The following is a 15345-nucleotide window of genomic DNA, read 5'->3' as shown; positions in this document are numbered from 1 at the left end:
ATCTTTGTAATGCATATACCCCAGAGAAGAATTTCTAGTCCTTCTTATCAAAGAATACTCCAGTAATTGCTAATGTGTCCAAAAATAGTAACTTCAAATCATTGACAAATAAACAAGAATTCATGATTGTACAAATCTTTATCAACAGTGCACATAGGTAATCTTAAACTCACCAACAGCCAGCAGATAACTTCAGCAGATAAAGATTCACATGACCCCATTTTTTTCCCTGAACTTTATCTTTGTTCAAATAAAAGATTCTAAGTTGATTAGAAATGCTTTATACCTCATGTCCTGTAGCTGTGATGATCTAGGGATTACAGATATCATGTAAGATGTACAGACCAGGGGCCATACTATGCCAATTTTTGTGTAATCATTATCCAAATCAAGAATAGTTGCTAGCAAATGTGTTTACTTCAATACTAATTTGACTTTTACTTCAACTCTAATTTGACAGACAAGAAAAAAAATTCTATTCCTATTTTAATTCACTTGAAAAGTAAACTCCTCACTGGTTAAAGAGGTGAAAGATTAACAATTAAATTACTGAGGGATTTATCTTCCTCTCACAAGCACTGAGAAAACCATTGATGAATTTAGGGAAACCTGATGCAACTTTATAAATTTTTTAAATTAGGCCATCTATTTTGATTTATTAATAATAAATTCCAGGGCAGTGGCCTGCAATATGATCTAATGCAAACCAGAATCTACAACCCTTTAACATTTTCAGTATATAAACAAAATCTCTCTAGACTTCTCTTTGCTGTCTGACAGTCTGCCTTGGGTATTTACCTACCTGTGTGGGTCTTTAGAAATGGATATGTTTTTATAGGGGCAATCATCACAGCATGTCAAGAACAAGTAGCAGTAATTGTAATGTACCTGCCCATATAGCAAGACACAGAAGTGCTTAGAATGTCAGAAAGGGGCATAATCTCATCTACAGCAGTGAGTGAGAATCAGTAGATGTGTTCAGAACTGTAAAATTTTTGACTAATTCGTCATAAAAATAGCTAAAAAACCCCAACATCCCACATATCCAAATATCATCATGTTATTGACACATCTTGAACTACATCTGTATGCTTACTGCATTTTCATATAAGGCCACCTCACAACACTTGAAAAGAAAGACCTACTGGCAGTGTAATTGATTTTGAGAAGTTAAAGTGCAAGAAACCTCTGCAGAGGGCTCTGAAATCCAAAATAAGGTCTGATTCATTTAATTCTTACTAAATAATTAGTTGTTAGATTTTACAGCCTATTGCCTTTTCTTGTTCCTCTGATACAGTTTACATGTGCCACAAACTTAAATACAGATCCTTGCTCATTGCCATGCACACGCCTCCTCTTGGGTTAGGGACAACAATTTTACAGGTTTTGTAGAAAAGAGAAAAATGTGTAATTTGAAGGCAAGTAACCTGTTACTTGTCATTAATAGCAATTCATCCTCATGGACTACCTTCTGTTTCAGCATGAATCCAGACAGAAACCAGCACAACAAAGGGAACTAGGCTAAGAGGGCAATTAGCCATAATTTTCTGTTAATGTGGTATCAGCTCCTAATCTTTGGGGTTCTTTTAGAGTGTAATCCAAGTGGTAGCTGGAAAGCTGCTTTTGATACCCATCATGTATGTGGCAGGCACCTTGCCTGCTGCCATTCCAGGGAGCCGAGTTTAACCCTTCTCACCATGACTTTGTGCCCTGTTGCAAAGTGCTGTTGCTACAATGCATCAGCTAGACAGAAGAGAACCGCTATGCTGGTGAGAGTAATATTTCCTTCTGTGAGTTTATTCACTTCAGTACAGAGGAGCTCCAGACAGCTCTCAGGGAGAAAATCTCCAAAAACCTATTAATGAAGATCTCGGATCTTCCTGGTTTCCAAAATATATTCCAGCCAAGCGCATACAGAATGGATCAGTTCTTTGTTTTTCCAAAACTAAACATGCCCAGACTCATATTTTATCTTTAATGTTTGCATTAATGTTGTTTCATCTAAGAAAGTTATTTAAAATAGATGTAGACCTGCCATATGGTATGTTAAATGATGCAAGTAATCTCATGTGATGTTGAACTCAAAAATTATGTTACACAAACTTTGAGGGAGTCAGAAGCAATTAAAAATGTAGTTAAAATACATCTTTGGAATTCTCATCAAGCACAGTGCCTCTCTTCTGACATAAGTGCAAGAAATTCTGACTCATACAACCACTATCACAGATAAATAAAACAGTGGTTTGGAGTGACAACAGCTCAAAGCAAATTTAATCCTTGAAAGAGCTAGCTTCCTTCAGGTTGATTTCACCATTTTCTTTGAGTGCACAAGGAACCCCAGAATATACAACTGTCTATTCACTTGTTTCTAGACGTCATAACTTTAATGAATTCTTGCTGAGTTGGAGTATTCTCTTGCTTTTAATGGTTGCCTTCTTCTTGTCCTCACCTGAAGTAACCAGTAATTTGAAGGAAGGGGTACTTTGTAAAGCAGATGTCTGAGTTACCTGAACATGCTCTATCATACTCTTACAGAAAAATAATTTGTACTCCTTGCTTCAGTAAGAGGCAGAGATATATTTCTGACTTTGTTTCTTGCTCTACTAGGCATTTAAGGTCACGCTTAGGAACTTGTGTTGTATTTGAAAGTTAACCTGCACTTTTTAAAAATATTATATTCTGCCTAGTTTTGCATTTCATTTATGTACAATAAAGCAAATAGTTGATGAGAGAAGAGTTTGCAACAGGTTCTAATGTTTTTTGTTAACAAAATGTGTATGAGTAAAGGTACTAAATTTCTGCTCCAATTTTTGAGGTCAGGGAATATCACCTCTTTCTCACTACATAATAACTTGTAGAACTTCCTGCACACACATACTCATTCTAAGGAAAGACAAAAAGACAGCTATAAACTCTGAAAATAGATAAAGCCAAGGTGAAGCACATTTATGTATTTTCAAGAGATTATATTTAAAAAACCCTTTATTTTTGCCAGTATTGTACTATATTTACACAGAAACTATTCAGGCACATGTGTTTTCAAAGAAGTTGTAATTTCCTGTCAGATTTTTTACAAATCCTTTCTAACAGCTGTAGGCGGAAATCCAGCTACTCCTGCAATGAATGACCTTCAGTGTTTGGATCCCAGAGAGCAAACAAACATTTACTCTACAGAGGAAGCCCTGCTGTGAATGTAACATTAACATTACACTCTTCAGTTAGTTTATTAGAAACTAATCCTGTTTCTGCACTGCAATTATGACTTCTTGAAAACCAAAGCATTTTCGTGGTAAGCCAATCCTGCTAACACTTCAACATAAAAGACTTATGGTGTCAATAATGAAGATTGCATTAGACAGAGGTTGACAAGATATGACTTTTGTTTTTATGTGCAAGTTTTGTTTAGACAGCATTTGTTTTACCTTTCAGAGCATTAGTTTCCATCAATTCCCCATGCTCTCACTGCATAAGCGATATTTTTAAACATAGCTCTTACACAGGAGTGTATATTAAATATTTGTTCAGCTGATTAAAACAGTTCTACATTTATTTAATGTTTGAACAGTAAACAGTTTGTTGAGGACTGAAATGTGTTCTTAGACATACACATACACATATTCAGGCTTCATCAGAAGAGTTCCTGTTGTGAGGGCGCTTTATCTAGATGATACCAGGCATTACAGATCCTCAGAAAAACCTTCCTTTAGTAAGTGATTCAACCTCCATTCTTACTCTTAGTAGATGGCACTTTGCGAAGGGTAACACAGAAATTCTTTCATATCACTGGAAAAATTTACAATGTAAATGGAAATGGTGTCTTGTGTCACTAATATTGCAGATGTAGTTCAGCTCTACTCAGCTATGTCCTTTGCACTGTACCCTTTCCACACGGTGTTTAAACAAGAAAGAAACCGAAAAGTTAGATTACTTGGAGGAATTCTAAGTCTGGGTTTGATACTGGGTGTACACAGGAGATTAGCAGTTTGGGAGCAAAATGTTTCCTTTCACACACCTTTGCTAAAGTGATGAAGAAAACATGATAAAGAGTTTTCTGTATTGTTTGTTCATCTGGAAAATTTCAAACTGCAATTTCAGTCTTAAAAACTAACATAATAAAAATCTTTCCATGATGTACAGCATTTGATTTGAAATGCTTTCTGAGCTATGTATATGAAGTATGATGTAAGCAAATACATAGACTATTTCCCTGCCTGTTTCTAGTTTGTACAATCAACTCAGCCTTGAAGAACATGAAGGATTCTTTCATCCCATCCACTCCAAGAAATGATAAAAATTCTGCTTTATATCCAGTCCTTGAGTATTCTGTGATTAACACCCATACAGCTTCACAGGTTTTGGTGGATTACAACGTAAGGTTGATAATGTCCTGGTGTCACACAAAGCGCCAGCATTCCATATGCCTGAATACAAACCAGCTTTCTCAATTCTGGCTATATTAGCTCCCTGTTGGTTGACCTATCAGGAACTAAAAGTGGTAAAACTTCATTTATGTCCCTTAAATTAGCACTTGTCAATCAACTGTACTGTGTGAGTGGTATAATGGTAGAGCTGATAGCAATTTCAGCTTTTTAGCCTTGAAGTTAAATGCTAACAAGTGCCCTGGCTCAATGTTTTCTCTATTACAATCAGCTGGCAATATCATAGAGTAATTTAGTGAGAATGGAACCTCTCTGTGCCATTCAATCGAACCTCATTGAAGCTGGTCCAGTTAAAGCAGGTTGCTTGTGGTTTTGTTCAGATGAGCTTTGACCATCTCCAAGGATGGAAATTCTACAATGTCATTCAGCATATGGTCCAGGGTTTGACTCTTCTCATGCTGTAAAAAATTTGCTTATGTGAAAAGCTACTATTTTCCTACTTTTTTCTACTGGCTTTTACTTTGTGACTATGCACCTTCTATTAACATATAGCTGTGATCTAATTTGGTAGTTGCAGACAGAAATTAGATGACTTCTGTTCCTAAGGCTGAACAAACTCCTTCTGTTTTCTCTCTTGATGCAATCACCTAACCGCCGTGGTAACTGGACATGCTTCTGGATGTCCACACCTCTCTTGTGCTGAGAAGCCTGAAACTGAATACAGTGCTCAGATGTAGTCACAAAAATACTGCAGAGAGGGGAATAGGCACTTCCGTTGACGTGCTGGTTGTGGTCTTGCCAATACAGACCACTTGTTCCTGCTGTTTGTTTTTTCTGAACTACTGTATACAGCTGTAATAAAAAACCCTTAATGCTTCTCTGACACATGTTGGAAGGAAGACAGCTCAGAAAACTCTCTGGAGCAAGACAGTGGCTGATACTTTAGCAGATGTGTGTTGTGTTGGTATGAGTTTCTATCCCTCTGCTGGTATTTTTGATGTGATGTTAAGAGTTTTGTTTTTTGTGAAGTCAATATTTATCCGTTACCTTCTGCAAGACCTGCTGAACTTACAGCACTTGCTGTAACTGGACCCGCGCATTGTGGCTAGAATGCCATGATATTGCATCCCTGGGTGCTATTTAAAAGTTTTTAAAAGGTTCAACATGTAGGCAACACAGCAGAAAGGTTTATCATTGAGATACTGATGAAGAACAAATAATGTAATGCTATATTGTGCATTCTTGAAACATAATTAATTCTGACATGGAACATGTCCTGCTTTTTGACTATTTCAGACCTACAACTAGAGTGAGTAGCCTGTGATTTACTGGCATTCAGGAATACCTGTCAGTGGTTGATTCCTGATCTAGAAGAACCAAAACAATCAACATTGTTCTAGAGAGCACTATTGCATGGTATTATTTTATGGCAGTTACTGCAAAGTAGGTGTGTGCATACCATCATTTATATTGGAAAAAAATGCACAGAAAAGGTGTGAACAATTTCTATTTTGAGCTAGCAGGATTTTGTACTCAGAAAGGTAATGGATAATAAAAGGAAAGCATGACAGAGAGGTATTTGCTCTTTGTATCTGATTTAGTGATATGTTGTTGTAAAACCCTCATTGCAAACAACAAATAAAAGAGGCCAGATTGGTAACTTTATTGGGAATTAGTGTAAAAGGGAAAAATTGCCCCTTCAGTATGGTGTGATCTCTTCTGTGAGGTAGCATTTAGTGAACTTCAATGTATATGCAAAGGTAATGCAATAGTATAGAAAGTTGTATAATGAATAGTAAAACAGTAATTTTTTTAAGTAAACTATATCAATCCTATTTTCCTCCACGATAAAATCAACTTTTTCTGTATTTTTATGATGCCAAGACCTCAATATTGTTAAGAGTCTCTCTGCATACATGTGAAGTAAAGTTAAATGTTTTGATATAAAATAGAGGGTGAAATCTAATGTAATGTGTCCAATTCACACAGTAACTTCAGGCACTTTTAGGACTATTTGTCAAGAGACAGAGAAAGTAGTCACAGGCTTCAAATGCTAGTGGGAAAAGAATAAGAGGAAATTAAAAAGAAGATCCAAATACTTGAGAAACAGAGCATGAATTATGCTTTTTAGAATTGGAAAATTTAAGACTTGTGCATTCCTAGGGCAAATAGTTGCCTGGACCTCTTTAATGACAGATTTTAAATGGTGTGAAATGTTCAATTTCAAAAGTAAATTCCCTGTTAGAAGTTACATTCAAACTCTCTATAAACTGTTCTATCAGGAAAAGCATATATGTCCATCTTAGTTTTCAAAGCCTCAGCCCAGGTTCTGGTTAGTCATGTGGTCAACAGCAATGAAGGACAGTAAATATGTCACATGTTGTAAGGACAGCTGTGAACAACAAGGGTGTGAGTCAAGGTAAGCATTGACACAGAGTGCCATTAATAGAATTACTCACATTAAGAAATTGCTAAATATGAACTATTTGTATTCTAGGTTATTTCTTCAGACTTAGGGTGTACACATCCAGTATTTTAGAATTCTGAAGGACCAAGTGAGAACTTTGACTTGGGACTCTATCTATCTATCTATCTATCTATCTATCTATCTATCTATCTATCTATCTATCTATCTATCATCTACCTATCTATCATCTACCTATCTACCTATCTAGCCTCTATCTCTACCTAGCTATAATCTCCTAAAAATACTCTTTGCCTTTTGAATGAATAAGCTAACAATTTGTGCAAAGTCTCATATTTTTTAAGAACACTGGAAAACCTACCTGCCTATGTTTTACACGTGGAAAAAATCAATTTACATCAATTCATGAAGAAGATTTAGCTCCAAGGAGCCTGTCATGAATAGCAGTTCTTAATGCATTATTAATACTTCTATATAAAATTCTGTACAGTAATAGAGTGGGTTGGGTTGGAAGTGACATTACTTGGGTAACGACGGAGGGACTTTGCCCCCACCAGTTCCTATCCTGCTGTCCATTCACTCTCAAGTGGATGGACAGCAGGATAGGGACTGGTGGGGGCAAAGTGTGAGAAGAGAGATTGCCATTGAAGACTGAGGCAAAAACGTCAAAAACCTTAGCTTTCGCCCCATCAGTTGTTACTACTTGGTTGGCCGTATTCATCAGAGGGTGTTACACCTTCTTTCACCTTCCTCTTCTGGTTACCGCACCTGCAGAAGCCTTTTCTGTTACACTTTGTGTCCCTTTCCAGGTTCAGTTGCAGGCTGTTGTTCCTTACCTCATCCCTACACAACTGAACTTCATCTCTATGCCCTTCCCAGGTCACCTGTTTGTTTACACTGTCTGCTGGTTGAACTTTCCCATTAGTTCTACCAGCTGTTCCCTACTCAGCTGTGCCATCTCATGTCTGTCTTGCCTGATTTCTTGCTCTTGGGGATTTCCAGGTCTTGTTCTCTATGGAAGACTCCCTTAAAGATCTACCAGCACTGTTCACTGTTCCTGTGAGCAGTCTTCCAGGGAATCCTATTGACTGTTTTCTTGAAGATCTGGAATTTTGCTTTCCTGAAGTTCAGGGGCCTAACTTTACCCCTGCATCCCTCAAGATGTGCAAATTCCACCAATGCAGGGTTGCTGCAGCTTGTGTTTTCTCCAGTCTCAATACCTCCAGTTAGCTCAATTGTACTGGTGACCAACAGATCCCGTAACACAATCCTCTGGTAGGTCTGTCTGCTGCCTGGATCAGGAAGTTATCCTCCAAGCATTCCAGCAGTCTCCTGGGTTGCCTACAACTTTTTGTGCTGCTTGTCCAGTAGATGCTGGAACATCTGAAGTCCAGGATAAGAGCCTGTGAGTGGGATGCCTCTTCTGTATGGAGAAGGAAGGCTTCATAAGCAAACTCCCGTTGCTCAGGGGCCTGTCCTGAACATCAAGCATGAGGTTCCCTTTGTCACCTCAGTCTTTGATTCATACAGGCTTTTTGCCAGCTCATGATTTTTCTTCAGGGACAACTCTTCACACCTCATCCAGCTATTGGTGCAAAGGGAAACTTCTCCCCCTCTCCTTCCTCCCATGCATCTTTTGAACAGTATGTAGCCATTGATTGTTGCCCTTTAGTTATGGGATTCACCCCACCAAGTTTCAGTAGTGGCAAAAAAGTCATAACTTTCTAGTAGCACAGTGACACAGTGTCTTCCAACCTTTGCTGTTTGTATGTTGACATAAATGCAGCTGAGATCTCAGATATGTCACCTTCCTAGAGGAGCTCCTTTCATATATTTCCCTGGTGTTTCCCTGTTGGCTTCTCAGCTTGGGAGTCCCTGGTTCATCTCCGTAAGTCTGAAGATCTGCAGCAATGTGGCCAGTAATGTTCAGAGTCCCTAGCTGAGGGCCCTTGCCAGCACCCTGTCCCTCTAGCCTTTTCCTCTCAACCTAGAGCATGCCAGAGACAACTCAGATATTGTCCTTCACCCCCATCACATCTAAATTATACTGTCCCCTTTTTAATAGCAAAAACCACAGGTATTTGACCCTAGTGTTTCTATCAGGCATTGGAATCATGCTTAAGATTAACCCATATAAGGACATTTATTCCTTCCTCATATAGAAACCCAAAAAAATACACAAAAAAAAAATCAAACAAAAAAATGCATATACTCACCCATTCCCCAGAAAAATGAATACAATCTGAAGCTGGAAAGTATTTAGCTTCTTTTATAGATCAGAAGATGTGTAGCTGCTTCATTAATCTAGTTTGGTTTTTTGCGTGGCTTTAAGTGAGAAAACCAATTAATATATTTGAAAAGCCAACTGTAGGAATAATTCACTAACTGTTAAATAAAATTGAAAAAGAGGGATTGAATGTTATCTTCCACTTTTTTTTCAGTTCAGCAAAATTAGTGGAGGAATGGTTTCATACCTTGCCAGTGTCTCTACAGGAATCCTGATTTCTGCTTCATTCAGTATAGGCCTAAGGGCAAGCCAATGTTTGCTGCAATTTTCTGCAATAATAGCAAGACAATTTAGCAGTAATGGATAAGTAACGGGAAAATTAAGCAGTTTGCTGAGATACAGAAATGAAGCCAGAAAATACTTGGCCTCATCTTAGGCTTCAAATTCATAGTCAATTCATTAGTGTAATTTAGTCCTTCCATAAGCCTTTGAGTGATAAATTTGACTAATAGATTTGAAATACCAGCTGTAAGAAGAATTCACATATTGGTGAGCAAAATTAAAGGATGGGGTAGAATGAATCCTTCATTTTCATCCAGTACATGAATAATTATAAAGACCCTTGAAAAAATGACTCTACTTATGGTAAATAGAGAATTCTAATGGAAAACATTATAAAATTGCACTTATATTTGTAAAAAAAATTGTGTGGGGGGGTGATTAGAATATTTATTGAGCCTTAATTTTATTTTTGACTGGCTTATTTGGGAGTGAATTGTAGGCTGATCTCTGTTTTCTGTCAGATCCAGAAGCCACTTGGAAAACTGGTAGTACAGTAAGGTCATTATTGGCTTAAATGTATTGTGTTGTATTAAGTCTTAAATAATTGGCTTTGAATTGGTTTGGTTTTTATATTTAAACTGAAGCACAGTCTCAAAAAAATCCAGCTCAAGTGATCAAACCAGCAGTACAGTACTTCATCACTAAACTCAACCTCTTTAGTTCTCTGAACAAAAGCTTAAAAGCCGCTCAGGTGAAGTAGTTCACTTTAAGATTTTATAAATCCTATACACTGCAATCACAACAAACTAAGAAAATCTTAATTGCTTGGAGAGCCAAATTAACTGTAATATGTTTAGGTGTGAGAATATCAGAGAATATGCTAAAAGAATCTTAGTTGTGGCCTTGTACTTAGTTTCATTCTTAGACTGATGACATATATACACTCTGGAGTCCTGCAGGAATGATAAAAATGGACAAGTTGTCATGATTTATACTTTATTAGGTAGAAATGTAATTTGGATCAAGTTGTACAAAAGACTTGTGTTCTGTGGAACAAAAAGTGGTAGTGAGATTTAAGTTCTTAAATGGCACGGTTGATTTGGAAGCTAGGCTAAGAGAGAAGCATATGAAATATTACACATAAGGGGATGGGAACTGAGTAGAGACTTCCGCCCTCTAACTTTAGTCAAGAGCAATCTATGTCAGAAGTGGAAGTAAGCAGATTGCAAGAAAACCCCAAATATACAAATAATATAGATAAAACCTTCATCAAGACTTATATTCCCTTGAGGTATCTTGAAAAAGATACACCAGCTTTTTTTTTTATACCTGTAAGAGGAGTATACCATAGAAAGAAAAGGTGGTCTGAAAGTTGCTTTTTCTTATTTCCTGAAACTCTTAATTAAGGAAAACTAAGGTTGACTAGTTTAAAGAAAAAACCAAACAAAACAATACCAAACAAAACCCGATTCAGAGCTGTGCGGTCATTAGAAGTTATTTGAAATTTACAGAAGGGGTTTTCATTGGCTGAATCAACTTGACCCATGGGAGAAGCTGAGTTCAAATCCCTCTTAATGATACATTCTTTGATCAGGCACAAAAACCCAACCAACTAACCAACCAAAGAACCCAAAACCTAAAAACCAAAAAACCCCAAAAACCAAAACAAAAGAAAGATTGTTAAAGTAGACAAAGACAAGCCTTTGAATTTTCCAGTCATCCCACATGTCACTCCAGCCAGATTAACTGTGTTGATGGAATGTATATTGGTGGAAGCGCATTCAGAAGATGCAAGGTAATAAAATGTTTGGATCTCAAAGCCAGGATAAATCTGCACTCAGAGTGATCTGTGCTAATCACTGGAAGTCCTGGGATAATGGAGGTAGATTTTGGAATATATTGTATTACTACTAACATTCGTCAGTGCTAAGGAAGTAAGTATTACAAATACAAAGAAAATGGTAGTGCTTTGATGCATTTTCTTCCCAGAAATGGGCTTTTTTGAAGAAGAAAATGATAGTGAAAGGTAATTCTGCCAGATTAAAATATTACTTTTGAAAATAAAGCCATAGATAAGTAAAAAGGAAGAAATCCACTTTCTACAGTAGGACCTTTATTAATAGAAAGAAAGAATTAAATGTTGAAGAGGACGTGAGAAAGATGCAATGCAGTTGGAAGAAACAGTTCCCATTGCAAAGTTAGAAAGATATAAACATGGATCTCATAAGGCTATGGTACAAGTGGCTGAGCATGTCTTGTAGGGGATATGCAGATTTCAGCACTGGTGTACTCAAGAGAGATGAGACTCAGACTAACCACGCACTGCTGGCATGGTTATTGTCACCCTTAGTGGTTAGAAGCAAACCAGCTATCGAGACGAGATGAAGATTTGAAAAGTAGTTTGTCATTGGCTTGGTCATTTGGTTTTACTTGGACTTAAGACAACTGAATATGTAAAACAATAATATCGTACCCCCTCAGAAAGCTACTCTTATTTTGAAAGCTGTTTTCAATGCCAAATAAACTTCTACGATGACTACATTGCTGTGATTGTAGAGGGCCCAGTAAGAAAGTGAAGTAAATGAGTGACCTCTTTTACCCTCTCATTAAGAAGGCACTGTGGGGCTTTGGATTTTTTGTGGGGGACTTTTGTGGGGGCATTTTTGGTGTGCTTTAAGGATAGTAATTTTAATAGTATCGAAGTAACTAATGTTAGTCTTGGAGCATCATTTATATGCTGCTTTTATTTGGAGAGGAAAGGATCTGGATAGAATGATTTACTAGCCTGTATCTAAAAATTCCACGTGTTGTGCTTGTATACAGACAGGCTGACAACATAAACATAAGCTTGCATGTTAACCTCTAGGTTAAAGCTAACTAAATAAAATTTATAATATGTGTGTGTGTGTGTATATATATATATATATAAAGTATTAGAACAGAGTAATTCATGCATACAGAGAAAACAGTGTAGTGGAAGTGACTGACAACAAATATTGTGAGTGATGCCTCAAGGGAGTGCTCAGTAGTGTCATGACCTGTTCCTGATGCAGGGGTACTGGGGAGAAGGCAGGACTTCTACAGTTCGATTGGAAGGCAGAACACATGACAGGGTTCACAGGCAATATTTGCCTGAGGCTGTCTCTGACAAGAACAAAATAAGAGCTAAAGCTCTGCCAAAAGAAGAGGACTTGTCTCTTCACATAGCAGCAGCAGCAGTGGAAAACAACCCCATGGAAAACTTTGGAATCCAAATATTGTTGAAAGGTACATGGGAATTAATCAAATATTGTTCAAAAACACAGCTCCTTGGTTAACTAAAAACTTGAAGCATTTTGGAGTAGTTGTGATCAATTTTAGTGGGATACAGAGAAGTTGTGGTATTAAGCTACCATGATTTTAATTCCTAGACTGGCAAGATCTGGAAATGTGCGGTTTGTATGTACTTACTTCCACTTCACTGAGAGCATTGCTCAAGCTGCACCACAAAGGCTGCATAGGTATTGGCTTGAACTGGAGACTGAAGTGAGACCTCCGCCTCTCCCTAGGATCACTACCCCAAGTCTTTAGGATTTATGCAGAACAAATACAACAGTGATTTTTTCAGTGGTTTTTTTGAGGTCTCCTGTGAGAAGATCATGCTCACTAAATGTCAGAGTTAAGGCAACCAAAATGTTAAGCTTCATTCGCTGAGTATTTGCCTGTAGTTCAAATCAAGATGAGAGCAAAAAAAGAAGGTAGGAGTAAAGAGAGAGGCCAAAGATAGACAGAGTGATGTGTGTGAGCTCTAAGAACAGAGAATTGATGTGCTTACACTTGTGATAATAGTTTGTGTGAGGCAAATAGATAAAACTCTCTCTTTAGACAATGCTGCCAAACAATCCTTCTGAATCACCCGGCAAGCCTGAAATTCATCCTGCCTCTCTCCCATTATTCTATCTTTCAGTCTGATGCATGCCGAAGTGGCATGCTAGAAACTGTTCTACCTGTCTGAATCTCCTGCTCCTCCTCTGCCTGACTCCTCTCCTGCCTACCAGGGAGCCTTGCTAGCTGGCATGCCTCCTTCTCCTCCTCCTTCTCCTGCTCTTCCTCCACCTGGTCCCACCTGGCACAGTCACTGGCTGCATCATGCTGGGAAAGTTGGTGCTTGGGTTTCTCCTGCCCTTCTTCCTCCACTTGCAGATGGTTACTTTTTTGGGGAGTAGTCTTCCTATAGGGGTGCTTTCCAAGTGCCTGTGGCTGGTGTTTGAGACACAACTGCAGAGGGACATATATAGGTGCAGCAGAGCAAGAAGATATTTAATTGTTTATCTTTCACCAGGTAGTGAGGTAGAGCTGAAGCTGTGTTTCGGATAAAGGAATGTTTTACCTAGGAACATAAGTATGAAGACACGCGTGATCACAAGCCATAGCAATATACAGTTGATTTATTGGAATCAAATTAGCAATCAAAAAAACTATTGGATTCTTTACTCATTGATTAACTGAACAAGTTCGTGTCTAATTCTACAGTGGATGAACTTTTAACTAATAGAGCTTCATATAGAAAATGGTTAGAGTTTCAAAATACATCACAAAGTCATAAATACCTGCAAGTGTCAACATCTGTTTAGGAAATAAATATTAAAATGACAAAAGACAGGGAATTTATTTGATGATCCTTAAAAATGTATGACAGTTACTTCTTCACCCTTTAATCACTCCTTCTTCTTTCACTTTATGTCCTAGTCCATGGAATGTAGTTTTTATTGCACTTTTTTTCTTAAATTTGTTTAAAGAACAAAAGAAAAAATAACTGTTCAAAGCTGGAAAGAAGATTTTTTTGAAATAAATACAGAGCTCTTTTGCCAAAACATGACTTTGTTATACAGATTACAGATTACCCTGGTTATCTCCTATGCATTTGTAAAGCCAAAACCTTAATATTTTATATAAACAATATATTGAGTGATATCTGATTATGTCCTTTGTCTTCATATATCAAGAGTGAGACAAGAGTGGTTAACTCATTAATAGGGTTGGCTGCTTTACCCTTCCAGAGCCATTCCATTTCTCTTCACATATGAAGATAAATGTTGCAACAGAGCTTGCTCATCAGATGTAATATATAATGCATGTATTCTTTTCTGCATGCCACTCTTGATGACTAGAATGGCTTGAAATGACAGGCACAGAAAATTAAAAGCTCTTCAGAGTAGGGGAGTAATGGGTTTTGAAGAGAGTAAAACTTTTGATGAGTTGACAATATTTCATCTGTGAAATAAAAGCAATTTTACTTTGACATAGTGAAAGGAAGACTATTTATGTCTCTTATGATGTAAATATACACAGCTTGCATACAAGTTCAAGTTAAATTATTTGAGCTACACTGATGGCTTTGAAGACAGAGCTAGTCTAAGAACATTACTTGTTCAGTATTATGGGGCCTGATGCGATTCATCCAAGAATCCTCAAATAACTGTTGATGTCATCTCAAAACCTCTTTCAGTAATATTTGAGCAGTATTGGGAATCCATAGAGGTTTCAGCTAACTGAAAGATGATGAACATTGTCTTGATTTTCAAGGACAAGTAGGAGGGGCCTGGAAACTCCTGGAAACCAGGAGGGCCTGTCAGTCTCACTGCCTGGTAAAGTTATGGAGAAGATTATTCTGGGGGTACTGAAAAACACCTGGAAGACAACACAGTCATTGGTCACAGCCAGCATGGAGGAAAGTCCTGTTTATCAAATCTGATTTTCTTTTAGGAAAAGCAAAGATAAGCCACCTAGTTGATCTAGAGAAGCCAGGTGGTTGTAATCATTTTGGATTTCAGTAATGGCTTCTATACCATCTCTCACAGGACCCTTCTGAACAAAATGTGCAGCCCTCAGCTGCATAAACACATGGGATGGGTGAGCAACTGGGTCATAGGCTAGGCACAAAGGGTTACAGTGAATGGGGTGACATCAGACTGGGGACCTGTCACTACTGGGGTTCCACAGGGCCCCATCCTCAGCCCTCTGCTCTTCAATGTCTTCATTAACAACCTGGG

The sequence above is a fragment of the Molothrus ater genome, chromosome Z, assembly GCF_012460135.2.
Source record: "Molothrus ater isolate BHLD 08-10-18 breed brown headed cowbird chromosome Z, BPBGC_Mater_1.1, whole genome shotgun sequence".
Lineage (NCBI taxonomy): Eukaryota > Metazoa > Chordata > Aves > Passeriformes > Icteridae > Molothrus > Molothrus ater.
Note: the sequence above shows the minus strand (reverse complement) of the source record.